At 41.6% G+C, this 13,376-nt stretch overlaps 1 long non-coding RNA gene across 1 annotated transcript; it reads right to left on the bottom strand.

Annotated features, from left to right (window-relative positions):
- Positions 1–1,553: 1,553 nt before the first annotated feature.
- LOC139812466 (uncharacterized) lies at positions 1,554–13,243 on the bottom strand. The gene is made up of 2 exons (XR_011731873.1): positions 11,684–13,243; positions 1,554–5,931 (listed from the first exon to the last, which is right to left on the bottom strand). It is a non-coding gene; the product is annotated as an uncharacterized lncRNA (long non-coding RNA).
- Positions 13,244–13,376: the final 133 nt, after the last annotated feature.

The raw sequence follows: 13,376 nt of genomic DNA, 5'->3' as shown, positions 1-13,376 counted from the left end.
AAAGGCTGAAAATATTCATATAAGAAATATAACACAGAAAAAATACATATATCTATTTATTATTGAGTTTTTACAAATATACACACATTTAATTTTTTCGAAGATTGTCGTCATCAAACATTTTTTTTAACATATTCGTACGAAGGATATGTATATTCGTGGATCTTTCGTCAATCAAATTGAATGTTATATCGAAGTGTAACGTATGAATATAAGCAAAGAAACTATTACGGAAAAGCACGTTGGGGAAGAAATCGGTGAAAAAAACGAGAAAGAAGTTATACGCTCTGATCACTTCAACCGGTAGAGACCGATTGCATAATCGCGCTGCGTATAACTTCGCGGTGAGTTATCAAATAAACTTGTCTCCCTCTCTCTGACGAGCAGCGGCGAATATCGAATCCGAGATGGAAAAAATTTCTCAATGCAAATCTAATCGGTCCCCCGGACGTAGAAACGCGACGCTCTATAGCGTCACTCGCCGATACGATTTGCCACCGAGTATTTATACTGGAGGCACCGTTGAACACGCGGATCGCGTGCGGAGGACGATCTTGGCAAGCATAACGTCCGGCACGATCGTGATCCGTGATCGAAAGGCTATTCGCGTCGCGGCGTCTAACACTCTGTTGTCACACATTGTACATTTAAATCCGCGTGTATGATCGAGGCGATTCGCGAGGAAGCGAGGCACGTTTGTATAGATACTTCGAGACTGGAATGTCGATTGACGACGGCGAGAACAAGTTTATTAACAAGGGGACTCACGACCTGTGCGCGTACTTTTCATTTAGCACTCGTATCGAATAGTCGACGCGTTGTATTCGAAGAGGCTCCTTACGGTGCGATACCTAAATATTGCGTAAATCGTAAAACAGCCGTACCGAGCGTGACGAAATCCGTAGTACAACCGGAAAGGTAGCGACATATATTGAGTAATCGACTGCCAGCACTCGATTGCTAGACATTACGTTCTATTAAGACAAGGATAAATAACGTTATGTTACACACCCGATACACTGAAAAAAGGTTTTAGTTATAATAACCAAGGCTTGGTGAAATAGCTTCAAATGTTAACAAATTTGGTTAACATTAACCAAATATTTTGTCACAATCACTAAATCCTTTAGTTGAAGCTATTTCACCAAGCCTTGGTTATTATAACCAAAACCTTTTTTCAGTGTATGATGTATATGTTAAATATGGCTGGTCGGTGTGTCGTTTTTTTTTCCTCCTTATGAATATAGATGATACATAAATATATCTAGACATGATAAATATCTGCGCATCCTTTTTAAAGAGACGCATCTCCGAGAAAGCGCCTGTAGCGGATGTTTATATACTATAATTAATTGACAAGACGCGAACTGACCATCCGCAATATATTCATTACTTCACAATCGTCGACGCAATTTTATCGGCGGAAAATAGTTCAGTTTTGTTTATTTATAGTCCGCGGCTTATCGCGTTACCAATGTAAATTATATACCGCAGGAACTAGTATTAATCGTACGTTACCCGTGGTAATTCTCAGAGGTTGAAAAGCTTCGATATGTCATTTAAAAGTTTTTTATTGCGAATTAAGAAATTTTTTGCGAATGCCGTTTACCATTGCAGCGGATGCAAATAGCCGTTACAACGCTGGCATAATTCCCGGTTTAACGTATAATCGTTATAAATATCCGCTCCGCCAGGTCCCCTCCTTCTTCTCCGCCTCGTTACAATAAACCAAGTATACGCCCTGAGAATCTCGTGACCCGTATTAAACTTTGATCATTTTGCCGTCATTGATGCTCGCGTAAATATCTCGTACTTGCGCGCGAAGAAACTTTCACAAATTCAAGTCGTTGCAAATGTAATAGTTAAGAGTTATGGAGAAATTAGTTTTTTTTGTTAATTTTCATACAATGATACGAGAGCTGAATTTTATTTCCTATACTCAGGCCAATATAAACCGTGAAAAAGACGTTGGAAAACAACGGCGTTTCTTTTTATATTTCATATGTAGAAATATAAAAATAAACATTTAAAACATTAATGACCGTTGCTCGTGCACTTTGCGCGGTGACTCACCTGTAAAAACTGCTCGTTGGTGAAACTAATTTTTTTTTTTTACGGAAATATAGATACACGCCTCGCGCAATAAAAACTGGTTCTTCTACGCAGGAAGGAATAATCGCGTGCTTCATTCTTTGCCGGAATCAATCGATAGCAACAGAGAGACGGTATTGCGGCAGAATTTCTGTCGGAATGCACGATTTCCAGTTTTCATCTGTATCAATATATCGAACGTATATTAATAGCATATTGCCGCGCGACGTCTCTTTCTACTCCGATTAAGATTATCCCAAAAAAAAGATGCGATCGCGAATTACCCTTTCTAAATACCCCGCTAAATTTCTCGGAATTTTTCCAGACGCTTTCACTCACCGATGATTACGGGATTGGCGCTACTTTTCTCGTTCTGCAAGAGCTACTCGAAAAAATATTCGTCTCGGATGATTATGTGTCATTAAATTAACATCGAATGTTACATTTTTCTCAGTAGAAATTATATCGCTTTCGCGATAAAGATCACGGTACACGCGACTTTCCGTTTACGGCATTCTAACTGGCACTCCTCCTAACTCCTCGCAACGAAGACATTCGCCTGGAAATATACAGGCTGAGTCATCCAATATTTGCACTTGAAAACTCGTGCTCTACGGTTCTTTTTTCTTCTCTTCTCGAAGACATAATACAGATATTAGATAACTGCACCTATATATATCGGAAAGGCTTATGAAATTCCGTACGAATGTTACGAGGATTCTCTGTCGAGATACAATCCGCAGAGTCTCGAGTTCGTAAACGTGGCCGATGAAAGAAATCGGGCGATGAGATATGCTTTTGCTACAACGCCACTGCAGGATACCGCTGTATACTTACGTACGTTCCATCTATATAGATTTAATCTACATCGTCTAAATATTGTGATTCTTTATGCTGATTGATAATTCGCCTTCTCGAACATGCGACATCGTAATATTATCAGCCATTGCGATATTACGCGAATAACAAGGTCAGCGAGATAACGCGCGACGCACTTATCGGTATAAACGTAACACGATTTTCAGTCGGGCGCACCGACGTGAAAAAAAAGTCTTGTGACTATGTATATATCTTTATATATAAAAACATAACACAGAGACGACGTTGTAATAAATGTTGTCGCGCGTACACTTGTCATTCTCCCTTCTAAATTCGTATTATCAAATTATACTCAATTTAAGTCATTTTTAACCATTTTCCTATAAGTCGTCGCTGCTGCTACTCTCAATACGTCGTTAATTTAACTAAAACAATGTTAATTTAACTAAATCAATGGAATTAAAATAATAAATTTTGACGCACACATGGTAGTTAAAAATAACAAAATGTTATTTAACTCAAGATATTGGTTCCAACTTCATCTTTTAATATTTAACAGTTAATTAATAATAGTTAAACCTTTTGTCGATACTTTTGTATAAATACAAAGTTTCGTGGCTGTAAGGTGCGATAGGGGAATGATTCATCGTGTGACACCAAGCCGAAAATATGTCAGGACCGTTGAAGTTTCGATCTGTCTTACTCGACGTCCGCGGAAATGAGCTCATCGATACGCCCATTGTTGTTCACGCGATAAACGTATGATTTGTCACATCGCAAGTATACATACCCTCACACGGAATGCGTGTGACTCGAAAAAACCAACCTTTTTCTTTTCTTTTCTTTTCTAATTAAACGATTAACATATCTATCATTGCTTTCTGATTTCGGCAAGGGAGCGACTTGTTACGTATATGCAAGTGTCTCATTATATGCTAACACGACGATTCGCCTCGTCCAGCAGATAAACGAGGGAGACGATAAACGCCGCAAGTGCGTAAAAAAAATTTACACGTGCCGCGGTAGAGCGCGTTCTATTCTGGACGCGGGCAGAGGCGAAATCAATTTCGGCGGTACAAGTGGATTTACATTATTTTTATCTCCAGGCTAATCATTCCCCACGCCGGACTGAACCGGTATCCGCCGCCTCTTCTTCTCGCTCTGTGTGTTACGAGAGTGGATTTTTCTGCGCGTTTACAGTCGAGGACACCCCGGCGGAAGACTGAAGGTCGCGGACTATTCGCCGGAACGTCACGCCGTGGGAGGGTGGAGGTGTGATATATATTCGCACGGTAGTACGCTCCCGGGAATATAAATTCGATTACGATTTCCGGAGCCCCGGGGCTGCCGTATACACAAACCACGAATGAGAGCGAGCAAGAGCGAGCGAGCGAAACGACCGGGACGAACGCGCGACGGATCCTTGCCTCAAACCAAGACGCGCTATACAAACCTTGAACTTTGAGAAATTTACGACCTCTCGATCTCTTCCACGGTAGAGTCACGTTTTATCAAGCGATATCACGCCGGCCACGTTCGCCTCGAGTCTTTAACCTTTGCCATCGCGAGTTAAATTGTTCATCAAGTTTTATCTTGGGCATATGTTTTTATCTGTTCTCTGCGTCACGAGAGACCGTGCGATGGACGCAAATTGCGCTATTATTATATTTGTTTAGAAAGCATTCCGTCATGCGTGAATTTATCCATCTTGTCTCGTCTCATCACGTATACGCGCGTTCCCGCTCTAATCTGAGACGAAAAAGAACTCAGATAGAGTAGAAATAATATTTTCCGCGATAAGACGTGAAAACAGGCGCCTTCCAGTTTGAGCAAGTTAATATTGTCTTCTTCTCGCTCCTATCTTTAGATTGGTGTTGCCTAATACTGCTAAATATCGCATACTTGTAATTGATTTATTTCAATGTACACACGTATACACGGTTGAATATTAACCTCTCGTGTACCGATGACGAAAATTTTCGTCATTTTGGACTTTGCGTTTCAGTATCGCGAAAATGCATTTTCTCGTCATGAGATATTTTGTCATATCGGAAATAATATCGCTAAATAATTTTATCACTGAAGCAAAGTACGGATTTTTGGGTGTGCTGAACAATTTTTTAGTCCAATTTGCAAAATGTTGCCTCAGAAAAAAGATATAGCCGTCACAAAAATGAAAATTCTCAAATATTCTTGTCATGAGATATTTTATTAAGTTTTACAATGAATTAATAAAATAAAATACATTTAGGAGTTTTTAAGTTAAATAACATTTTGCTATTTTTAACCACCATGTGTGTCAAAATTTATTATTTTAAAATAAAACAGTATTATTTTAACTCTATTGTTTCAGTTATAGGAGCAGTGGCGACTTACAAGAATGATTAAAAGTGATTCAAATTGAGTATAACTTGACGAACTTAACAATGTCGGTAATCACATAGTCGAAAAAGATGCACGTAAAAAGATTTACGTTATCCGAAAATGAGATGGTGATTCAGGATAAGAGAGAATCTGGATCAGTTAAGATTCATAGATTCGTAGGAATCGCTTATTCGTGTCAAAATTTCGCAACACGTGACACAGCGATAAACAATCGCGGACGCAATTCTCGACTGATCTTATCTTATCGTTTGCTTGTTCGATTCGATGAAAAATATTTGTGTTTTGGATATAAAAACGTGAACAAAAACGTGAACGATGCAACCGCGGCGAGCACACGGAGAGACGGTTATTACATTTACATAATAATAAGCGTAAGTGTATGAATCTATCATACAGCACTACATCGTGATATCAGTTGACAGTATAAGTTACGGACGACAGTAGTTGGCGTAAAATATATCGAAGAGAAAAACACGCGAAACATTGTAGAAACATTCCCAATTTCTAATGGTCCTTCTAATTTTATGGTCACGTTTCGTCGTCAACATCCTCTTTAACTTCGTATTTCTGCCGCGTCTCTCTGCCGGTAAAGCCCGCAATAATCGCCGCTGTCTCGATAGATAGATGATGGTTCGTCTGTGAAAGAAAAAAAACGAGAAGCGTGAGCGCAACGAACGACAAAGTGTGTGCGTCGTAAAAAGGGAAAGGAGATGGCTGCTGCGACGTGTTGTCACGGCGCAATAAAGTCAAGGTTTTCCGTGTGGCGTAACGCGCGCGCGACCACACGGTGCGATGTACCTTTGCAGGTTGATTGCACCCTGAGAACTCTCCTGGCGCGCATACACACATACATACATACACATGCTACGGATTATTTTACACGCCCGATTATACGACGTTACCTTTGACCTAAAGCTCCGCACTTTTTCCTGCGCTCGCTCGAGTCGCAAGAAAACAGGAATAACTGCATAGCCGTTTTTAAATAACGGACGAAAATAATAGCCGTTCGATCTCTTCGTGTATCCTCGGAAATTAATTCTCCTGGACGCTAATAGCGTTTCTGCGAGTCTCGAGTTTTAAAGGGGATCGTCCGCGAGACCTTTATCTCTTCCGGAATAATTAAATAAAAGATATAAATTCAAGAAATTACGACATTTATTAGGTATCTTTAGAAAATTGATTAATATAATAAAAAAATTTAATTAATCGTTATAAAAAATCATTCAGTAGTCACCAAAATATAGATGTAAAAGTATCTGCATGGGATCGATGCGCTGTCTCTTGGAAACGACTATATTTTGGGACTCGCCGAGCAAAAACGGTCTCGGGGTCAATCAAGTTCATCGCCTCTTTTTCACAAATTCTTTGGTTTGGCCAGAGCGAATGGCGATGATCAAAGATTACTAAATACTAAAATATGTATGTGTATTTCTCTGATGATATATAGTATACCTTTTATTATATGTATAATAATTTTATTAAAACATAATCAACATAATCATATTTTCTTCATTCATGGAATAAATAAAAAACGAGAACTAAATTATCTCAATCGAGAGGCAATTTATTATCACGGTTACTTATCTTGTAAAAAGTGCGCTAACAATAAAATAAAGTTACAATCGCGTTACGATATTATACTTTATCAAAAACATTCTAACGCGTACGATGGCTCCGTCACTGCGGGAATGTGTACAACAAACAGCTATTTTATTTCCAGTCTGAATGTTGACGCGCGTGCAAACTTATTCGCTAATAGCCACGAACCCATTGTAAGCGCTCGAGCGTAAAAAGCTTCTAAATAAGCGAGCTACGCCGCGCGGGAACGCGTAATCCTTTCTCCTTGGAACGATTTTGCTTTCGTGAGTCATTCATTTTGCTGTCCGCTCCTCGATATACGAGAAAGACCACTCAGGGGATGAGGAGGGGAGGGAGGTAAAAAAAGGAGAAAAAGAGAGACATTATTGTCGGTAAAGGTTTCGAAAACCGGTTTTTGCGAGCGACCAGTTACTAGCGCGACAATTATCCAATAAAATTTTGTTAGTTTAAAAAATTTTTTTAAACAATCCACGGTTACACGAGTTCACGAGAACGCGCCGTGCGAGAGGAATAAACCTAGACGCCTCGAGAGGCGTTTATGTCATGTATATTGCGCAAATATTGATATCTGCCGAGTTCTTTGCATAATGCGATACGCATCGATGCAAAATAGAGCGTCGCAATAGAATTTGATAATACTCGACCGATCCGCTCTCATGCACGCCGCACGACAATTTATCAACGTTTGACACGCGACTCTCTAAACGTGCATCAGTTAAACCACCTCGTGCTCGATCTACATTAATTAATTACGTGCATTACGTGACCGTTATTTATGGTTGATACCGCCCACTTTGCCTGTACCTATCAGCTATTGTAACTCGCCCGAATTTATTCCCGAAGTCGTTACAGCTACAGAGACCGGATTATTATTCTCGTATTATCGAGACTGACAATCGCGCAGGATAAATCGCACGAGAATTTAATATTATATATCTCTCTCAGAATACATGTCTCGTTAAAAATTTATTTGCACGTCGACCGGCGATATTTAATCGTCGGACTCGTCGGAGAGGTAAAAATGTGTGTTTTGTTTCGCCGTTGGCAAATATCGACTCGATCGAAGCCGAAAGTCGTTGGCGCCTCTCACGACGCGCAAAATAAAATATCGTTTGTGATGTATCTATCGAATATCTCTCGTCCTTCGCGCCGTCTCGGGATTAAATAAGTCTGCGATTCTTATTTCTTGTCGCGTGTTATTTCGATGCGTGGGATCGCGAGTCGTTCAATTGGAAGGTCGTCAGGTTCATGAAACTCAGAGAGGAGAGGAGAAGACGGTTGAAAGAGGAATTAAAAAAAAAACGCGAGAGAAGCGTTCTTCCGCTCGGCTTCGTCGCAAAGTTTGTAAAGAATTTCCTCAAGTTTCATATTTCGACTCGGGGAAATTGCGTCCAATTTAGAATTTAATTAACCCAAATGAAATTAGAACAATTTTAATAAAGGAATGATTGAATCTTGAACGTATATTTTTCTTCTTAATATTCTAAAGAATCAAGAATATAATCATTTTTATTTATACAATACCCACTTATAAAAAGAAATATATAGTTCTAAAAAAAAAATCCGAATACCTGGGAGTAAATACATAATTTTAAAAAGTTTAATAAAGAAATGATTGAATCTTGAACGTATATTTTTCTTCTTACTATTTTACAAAATCAAAAATATAATCAATTTTGCTTGTACAATACCAACTTATAAAAAGAAATATGTCGTTTTCAAAAGAAATCCGAATACCTAGAAGTAAATACATAATTTTGAAGAACCTTCAATGTACGACAAAAGTCGCTGTAGCGGCTCCTTGCAGGCAAGGATTAAATCCGTTCGCACTCGAGGCTATTAAAAACGCGATAAAGCGTCACGCGATCGCACGCGGCTGATATAGATCGATCGACAATAGAGAAACAATCACCTGATACGGCAAACATTGTTATCTGCGAGGCTAATCTTATGCCTTATCGAAGCATTCGCTATAGCTTTTTGAAAACGAACGATCTGGCTTTTCGCTCTCGTTGAACGATTCTTATCGATATTGCGCGACCGTGTGTTTGCGATTCGCGCAGATCTCTTCAGATCCGATCGATCCCTTCGAAAGATTACGATACGCGTGTGTGTACGTACTTACACGAGGAACGCGAGGAGCATGATTCATCTCCGTGAATGTTATACTCGGATTGCGCGAATAATCGAGCTGCACGCGCGAGTCTGGTGAGAGACGCGAGGAGGATGAATACCGGCTTTCATGATGCGCGAGTAATTCGCTCATTAAGCAAAAATCACGTGCTTGAAAATATGTCGAAATACAGGTGAGAAGACCCGGCGGCGTGTCTGCCGGCCGGCCGGCGCGGCGCGTCGATTCGGTCACCGTCATTCTCTCGCTTACGTAACTGCGTCACTGATCGCAACGTGATCGTTCTCCTTTAAGCTCGTTCGCAGACACGCGTTCCGTTTCATCATGCGCAAAACACGCAACTCCGTCCGAAATTTTTTATATTTGCCTTCGCGTTCCGTATTTTGCGACGATACTCGTCTAAAGTTGCCTCTTTGAAGAACGCGAAAATATTTTCTTCGTGGCCACGCAAGGACGCAATAACACGCGTGGTCCGAGAATGCAAATTGTTGGAAAAAAGTTCGCTCTAGTTTTATTTTTATCTTTTACGCAAATCCATTTGGAAGCGAAATTGCATGATTTTTAAAATAAGTTTTGTTAATCAAACTCGGGTCACTATTGACTATCTACAAATGTTTTATTCAGAAAAAAAACGTTCCAGCTTGTCTGTAAAAATATCTATGCAAATCTGTGCACAGTTAAATTCGTATAGTATCAAATTATACTCAACTTCAGTCATTTTTTATCATTCCTGTAGATTGCTGCTGCTCCTACTCAATATGTCGTTAATTTAACTAAAACGATATTAATTTAATTAAACCGATGAAGTTAAAATAATACCGTTTTGTGTTCAAATTTGTACACACATGGTAGTTAAAAATAACAAAATGTTATTTAATTCAAAATATTGATTTAAATTTTATCTTTTTAAATTTAACAGGGTGCCTTCTCGTTGAAATTTCGGAAAAATGCGTCTAATTTGCGAAACCGGATCGAATGATATGGATCTTCTTTGGAAGATGGCGTTACATTAATTTAGACGAATGAGTTGCATCTAATTGTAACTTACATTAGTCTTATCCACGGACTTAGTCGTCGCACTGTTTAATCGTCGTATAAGTCATAACTCGTGAGTCATAAGGACAGCGCGATAACGCCTCCCTCGTTAAAATGAATGGTATTCGACTGTTTAAACTGTCGCGCGTATGTCGCGAACGATTATTAACCGGATAAGGCCGCGTCGTAAGGGCAATTAGCGCATATTTTTAACGCTGATTATACCGCGTCGCTATCAGGCGCGTCGCATTTATTGCTCGAACTTTCTTGCTCGGAGGCGCAATCCTTCGCGCTTACACGCGCTTCGACACATTAATCGCGCGCGATTACACCTTTATCACGGTAAACATTACTTACTAAAGCACATTGGAACGCGTGAACGACGCGAATAACCGCGGGATAAGCGCCAGACAAAACCTGACGTTTCGCCTTACGAAACCGCGAACGTGCGTTTCGTGATACTCGGCGAAACCGCTGCGCAGTTCGAGGCGAGACCACGCTGATTACGACAAATTAATTAACACTCTCGCGAGTGTTGTTTGTCTTTACGCGTCGCAAGTCGCAAAACGGTCGAAGGGAAAAAGTATCTTTAGAAGAGGGACGCGTGGAAAAACAAAACGAAACGAAAAAAATATAGAGCCGCGAATGGAAGGCGACCGAGACGAAGCGAAATCTTCATTCACGCGAATTCGTTCGACATGTCTGGAGGCGAAAAAAAGAAAGTCACGTGAGCGCGCGCTGGCGGAGGAGACAGGCAGGTAGGTAGGTTGGTAGATCGGGTTCAGGCGATTCTGGTCCCGGGCACGTTCGAGCGACTCGTGCCACGTGCAGAAACCGGTTCGGCGCGATTATTACGGACCGGGACCATTTGCCGAGAGCGCGAGAGCGTGTGAAGACGAGTAGGTCTTTCGAATTTTCGATGCGCGAGAAATCCGAGAGGGATCTCCTGGTGAGGGAGAGAGGGAGAGCGGAACGTTATCTCGAGGAAAACAGGGTCATCGGATTGATCGGCGACCCTTTCCGAAGTGCGTATACGCACTTTCGCGGTCGCGGTAGACGTGGCACCGGTGGCACGCTTCCCGGCTGGGACGCCGAAGTATCGACGGTTCTTCAATGCGTCCTCTCGCATACGAAATTTTATTTATTTAACTCTATGTTTTAATTTTTAATTAAATTTTATTTATTTATTTAACTCTATGTTTTACAAATAAAAGAAGGATCCTTGATGGATTTATTTAAAACATGTATAGAATATTGCGCTATCAAGCTTTTTATTTATTTATAAATCATCAAAAGACGCAATGAAAATTGAGATACAATATTGGGTGGTAAAATACACTATCTCCATGCGAGTAATGTAGGATTATTTATTTATTTATTTATCAACTCTTACATAAATGCATTATAACACGAATGACTGTATGCCGTTTAATCAACGCCCTGAAACGTGACTTTGCAGATCGTTAGGAGAAATCGCTCTTTATTTCTAGTAATTATTAACGTTATCACAGAGATTACAGGAGAGATACCGACAAGAAAGTCAACAATATTTCGATCAATCGCAACATATAGAGAAGGTCGCGATAAAAACCAATTAGCAGAGAGAAATAGTATAGCACTTACCAAACGAGGATGAATTCCTCGTGGATTGATCCTTGATCCCGATGCCCTATTGCTTCCAGGAAAAACTCGTCAATTATCGCCGTTCGCCCTGGCGCCGATCGTTCTCGACGGACACGACGATTACGTAATCGCAAACGTGAACGCGCGACCGGCGGATATTTTTTGCGATTCCTGCGAAGTCAGTCGCAAATAGTCAGTGCGGCGAAACGAGAGGGTTCGCCAGTCATTTCTCTTCTCTCTCTCTCTCTTTCCCTATCTTTCTCTCTCGACCTTGAAACGGGCGCCTGAGACATCATCAGCCAGACCGGAGATTAAAACTACGACGATGCGCACTTTCGTACCCTCTTTGCCCCTCCCCCCTTTTCTCTCTGTCGCCCTTTTTTTCACGGGACAAATTAATCGGCTGACATTTTGGCCAAGATAACGATGCGACTTGACGCAAACGCTATCTCACGTTGCAGCGGCGCGCGATATCGGCGATATCCAACGGCGCTTTAACGCGATAGTGCATTATTTTCGTTTTCATGTATACGCGCGCGTATACGCATATGCCTCTCGAGGGGCCCGATATCCGCTAATGCGTGGCATGGACGTGCGCGCGCGCACGCCATTGGCACCGAACGCCTGTTTACACGAGGAAGTGCGTCGTGCGCTTCGAAACGATAAACAAAGTTCGGTAAACTGGCAATATAACAGCACGCGCGCTCGTTTCGACTCCCGACTGCCCTCGTCCCGTCCCATTGTCTAACGAGTAGGGATTACGTAACGATGACGCGATCCCCGACTCCTTGGGCGCCGCGCGAGAGGCGGGTTTTGCGAATTCGACGACGCAATTCGGGGTCACATTCGTCCCTACCTCCGGGGCCCCTCTGGCACTCGTTTCTACGATAAAGCCGGGCACGTTCGATCGATCAACGACTTCTTCTCCTTAATATTTTGGCACTTATTAATATTTCCTCAAACGGGCTCGATACGACCATCGCTAACCCTTTGTCGCGTATCGACCGATGACGACTGTTACTGATTTATGATTTATTTTCCCTTTTAAAAATCGGTAATTTTATAGCCGCATGGATGAGTACGTGCGGTCGCGATGTATCATTGAACTCGAAGAAACACCGGACGAATCGGCCGGACGAAGCAATTGCAGCAGGGAGCCGATTACTTACAACCGGCGGGGAGCCGCGCGTCGCTCGTTTTCTTCCGGGAGCGAAACCGGGCGATCTTCAGAAGCAAAGACGCCGGAGCTCGTCGATGTAATCGCGGCGGAAAAAGGGCGAGAGAGAAGTGAGGAAAAATGAGGAAGAAAGGCGCTTGGGTTGTTGAATCGCACGATAACGATTGCGTAATAATACGCGCTGTTCGCGTACAAAATTGGCGCGATGCCGATCGTATTTTACTGGCAACAAGTCGCCGCGACGTTGTTCGGATCGAAACAAGCACGTATCACGCATATACAGTGTATATTATACACGCGTAAATGCGCGGGAGAAAGAGAAAGAATGAGAAAGCGCGAGCGATCAGCCAGTTTCGATCTTCGATCCTCGGCTAACTTCGCGCCGATACCTGTTCGGCACGAGTTTCGACGTTCCACGTAACCGTGGAATTAATATACAAATTAAAGCGCTCCGCGCCTGCATTCGCGTCGTATCGTCGAGAGAGTGCCTGGGGCTAATGTATGTATGTTATTCTC

This window comes from Temnothorax longispinosus, chromosome 4, assembly GCF_030848805.1.
Source record: "Temnothorax longispinosus isolate EJ_2023e chromosome 4, Tlon_JGU_v1, whole genome shotgun sequence".
NCBI lineage: Eukaryota > Metazoa > Arthropoda > Insecta > Hymenoptera > Formicidae > Temnothorax > Temnothorax longispinosus.
This window is presented reverse-complemented; position numbering and strand designations above follow the sequence as displayed.